Source organism: Olea europaea, unplaced genomic scaffold, assembly GCF_002742605.1.
Source record: "Olea europaea var. sylvestris unplaced genomic scaffold, O_europaea_v1 scaffold1168, whole genome shotgun sequence".
NCBI classification, from domain to species: Eukaryota; Viridiplantae; Streptophyta; class Magnoliopsida; order Lamiales; family Oleaceae; genus Olea; species Olea europaea.
Genome location: NW_019229085.1, coordinates 66,714 through 71,831, shown reverse-complemented (window position 1 = coordinate 71,831; position 5,118 = coordinate 66,714).

Here is a 5,118-nt window from a genome sequence, read left to right as displayed (position 1 = left end):
AATACTGGTTGAATATTTAAAAATTTTCACTCTCCAAATTTATAAATGCTCTCTAAATTGTAAAATATGCTCTTAAAAATGGAAAGTATCTTGGAAATACTCTTAACCTTTTGGGCTAGCTGTCTTGTCACAATTGCTGATTGGATTGTCACAATTGCTGATTGGATTGTGTGGGTAGCGTACGCAGCCTCCAAGCTCATTAAGCCTATATTTGGTTTATATTAATAAACTTTTAATAAACACTTCGATTTTTATCTACTTATTTTGAAGGATCGACGAATATTATCCACATTATTTATCGTTCATATAGGTCCCCACCACCCCTACCCTGGAGTATCGTGAGGGAGGTAAATCGCAGGTTATGCCTTCAAGAATATAGGGTGGAAGGCTGCTTGTACACTTGCACTTACCCAAGAGCCAAATCCATATTTCAAGATTCGAACTCTTGACGCAGCAGTCTCAAGCAAAACTGGATTTCTCCACCCTTCCCTTTTACCACTTGAAGATGTGCCTTGGGGGCGTGGGGTTTTGTGGTTGGTGGAGAAGATGAATAGAATTTTTCTTTTTTCCTTTTTTGGTTTTTGATTCAATTTTTATTTTAGTTTTTTTATATACAAAATGTGAAGTTACCATTTTGTCCTTCAAAAACTAGTCAACATTTGGTTAGATCTTTGATTTTTTGTCAGCTAATAGAGAAACTAACTGTTTCTGTTAATTTGGACTGCAAGTGAGAGTTTTTGAAAGATTTGATACCGTGGATGTCACAAATTAAGTGTTTGGATTAAGTCTGCATAAAGGTTAAAGGTTTGTTACCATGATTGAAATTTTCCCGAAGAAAAATTATTGATAACAGCTGTAATTGTAGGTGTTATTTGTTTGTATTGGAAAGCAAATAAGAAAATTCTTGTACAAATCACACCTTCTTTTATACGAGCCGTTTTGAAATTTACTGTTAATTTTTGTAACCATCCTTTTCACACTTGGTTAAGTTAACTATTCCTAAACTGGTTTTGACTTTTCCTACCTTTTCTTTTATAATCTCCCCCTTTTCCCCCTTTCCCTTTTTTTTTTTGGTACCTTAAAAGAGAGGATATCAACATTACTATTTATCTTAAGGCAGAGCTTTCACACTAAATTTGTTCCTTACTGTAGTTAAACTCGTTCAACATTATTTCCACTAAAAAGAAGCTTTAATTATTTCTACTGTTCATTCACAGAAATAAAATTAATGCGATTGCTTTATTGCTTTCCATTGTTGACTTAAACAAGTAATTTATTATAGCTCCATGTTCATTCCCTATTATCTATTATCCATATTATCCCCTTTTACCTTAAAAGAGAGGAATCCAATATTACTATTCATCTTAAGGTAGAGTTTTCGCACTTAATTGGTTCCCTACTGTAGTTAAACTCGTTCAGCATTTTTCCACTGAAAAGAGGCTTTAATTATTTCTATTGTTCATCCACGGAAATGAAATTAATGTGATTGCTTTATTGCTTTCAATTGTTGACCTAAACAAGTAATTTACTGTAGCATTTGTTTTTTTTGTTTTTTGTCATTTTTTTATTAGGTGATTTATTTAGTTTTTTTTTAATTATAAAAATCAACATAAATCTTATATTCTCTCGAAAATAATTTCAAGAACTATATCATAAACACATCGAATGATACGAATGGATATCGGAAATAATTAAACGTATATCAAACGTGTGTGTTAAAAATGCGTATAACTCGTCTTTTTCTTAAAAAAATCAATTATTTTATTAATGTTTATTATTTTTTCGTGACAATAATTTTTGACATCATTTATAAAATTTTCTAATAAACTTTTAAATTTTTTTATTGTTAAAAGAGAAATCATTTAAAAAATTAAAAATTTCGATAACAAGCTAACTTTATAAATTCATCGACGATTGTACGGTAGTCAAATACATAAATCTTCTATATACCCTCGAAGCTCATTTCGAGAGCTATGTCATAGACACATCGAATGATTTAAATAAATATCAAAAATAGTTAAATGTACATCAAACGTGTTTGTTAAAAATGCGTATAACTCATCTTTTTTCTTTAAAAAAAGTAATTATTTTATTAATATTTATTATTTTTTCGCGACTATTTTTTCAATATAATTTACATCATTTCTTAAAATATATATATATATATCACCCAAAGATAGTTAAAAAAAAAAAAAAAAAAAAATCCTCCGTGTAATTATAATCTAAATTATCTAATTCAATTCTTAAAAAAAAAAAAAAAATCCTACGTGCTAGGAGCAAAATTGCTCTGTGATACACGGAATTGCTCTTTTTTTTCTGGGAGCCACGAGTTGCTCTTTGTTCAGTTCTTTTTTTTTTTTAAATCAATTTTTCACTGAGTGATTTATTTAGTTTTTTAATAAATATCTACCATAAATCTTCAGTATTCTATCGAAACTCATTTCAAAGACTATATCATAAACATATCGAATAATCTAAATGAATATCGAAAATAGTTAAACGTACATCAAACGTGTGTGTTAAAAATGCGTATAATTCGTCTTTTTCTTTTAAAAAATCAATTATTTTATTAATGTTTATTATTTTTTTGCAACAATAATTTGACGCTATTTAGAAAATTTCTTAATAAACTTTTAAATTTTTTAATGTCAAAAGATACATCATTTAAAAAATTAAGAATTTCGATAACAAGTTAACTTTATAAATACATCGACAATTGTACGGTAATCGAGTGCATAAATCTTCTATATTCTCTCAAGGCTCATTTCAAGAGCTATTTCATAGGCACATCGAATGATGTAAATGAATATCGAAAATAGTTAAACGTACATCAAACGTGTGTATTAAAAATGCGTATAACTCGTCTTTTTTCTTTAAAAAAATTAATTATTTTATTAATATTTATTATTTTTTCGCGACAATTTTCTCAATATAATTTACATCATTTTCTTAAAAGAATAATATTATGCATCATCCAATGCTAAAAAAAAAATAATAAAGAAAAATTAATTTCTCCTGGCACCTAAAAGCAAAATTGTTCCGTGCATCACGGGGCATTAGTTGCTCTTTGTTTAGCATTTTTTCTTTTTCATTTTTTTTAAATATATATCATTTTTTTCACTTGGTGATTTATTTAGTTTTTTTTTTTTGATAAATATCTATTATAAAACTTCTATATTCTCTCGAAACTCATTTCAAAAACTATATCACAAATTCATCGAATGATCAAAATGAATATCGAAAATAGTTAAATGTACATCAAAAGTGTATTAAAAATGTGTATAACTTATATTTTTTTTTAAGAAAAATCAATTATTTTATTAATGTTTATTATTTTTTCACGACAATAATTTTTAATGTCGTTTAGAAAATTTCCTAATAAATTTTTCTTTACGCAACAATTAATCAAATTTGTAGATTTATTGAAAAAAATTTTTTTTACCTGTTAATATCACCTAAAAAATGACATAGCCCGTGCATTGCACGGGGGAAAACTAGTATTACAATAAAAGAGGCAATATGCCAATTACTTTTCATTCAGGCCGTATTTTGAGTTTTTACATCCAAAAGAAAAAACAGTTTACATCATACACATAATATTTGTTTTTAAGAAAATGATGTGAATTATACTGAGAACAGTGGAAAACGAGTAGAAAAAATAGTATAACAATTTATAACCCATATAAATTATAAATTTATAATACTTTTTTTAGAAATTTTTACGTCCAAAAAGAAAAATAATTAACGTCATACACATAATTTTTTTCCTTAAAGAAAATGATGTAAATTATATTGAGAAAATTATCGCGACAAAATAATAAATATTAATAAAATAATTGATTTAAAAAAAAAAATGATACGAATGGATATCGGAAATAATTAAACGTATATCAAACGTGTGTGTTAAAAATGCGTATAACTCGTCTTTTTCTTAAAAAAATCAATTATTTTATTAATGTTTATTATTTTTTCGTGACAATAATTTTTGACATCATTTATAAAATTTTCTAATAAACTTTTAAATTTTTTTATTGTTAAAAGAGAAATCATTTAAAAAATTAAAAATTTCGATAACAAGCTAACTTTATAAATTCATCGAAAATAATTAAACGTATATCAAACGTGTGTGTTAAAAATGCGTATAACTCGTCTTTTTCTTAAAAAAATCAATTATTTTATTAATGTTTATTATTTTTTCGTGACAATAATTTTTGACATCATTTATAAAATTTTCTAATAAACTTTTAAATTTTTTTATTGTTAAAAGAGAAATCATTTAAAAAATTAAAAATTTCGATAACAAGCTAACTTTATAAATTCATCGACGATTGTACGGTAGTCAAATACATAAATCTTCTATATACCCTCGAAGCTCATTTCGAGAGCTATGTCATAGACACATCGAATGATTTAAATAAATATCAAAAATAGTTAAATGTACATCAAACGTGTTTGTTAAAAATGCGTATAACTCATCTTTTTTCTTTAAAAAAAGTAATTATTTTATTAATATTTATTATTTTTTCGCGACTATTTTTTCAATATAATTTACATCATTTCTTAAAATATATATATATATATCACCCAAAGATAGTTAAAAAAAAAAAAAAAAAAAAATCCTCCGTGCTATCGAAACTCATTTCAAAGACTATATCATAAACATATCGAATAATCTAAATGAATATCGAAAATAGTTAAACGTACATCAAACGTGTGTGTTAAAAATGCGTATAATTCGTCTTTTTCTTTTAAAAAATCAATTATTTTATTAATGTTTATTATTTTTTTGCAACAATAATTTGACGCTATTTAGAAAATTTCTTAATAAACTTTTAAATTTTTTAATGTCAAAAGATACATCATTTAAAAAATTAAGAATTTCGATAACAAGTTAACTTTATAAATACATCGACAATTGTACGGTAATCGAGTGCATAAATCTTCTATATTCTCTCAAGGCTCATTTCAAGAGCTATTTCATAGGCACATCGAATGATGTAAATGAATATCGAAAATAGTTAAACGTACATCAAACGTGTGTATTAAAAATGCGTATAACTCGTCTTTTTTCTTTAAAAAAATTAATTATTTTATTAATATTTATTATTTTTTCGCGAC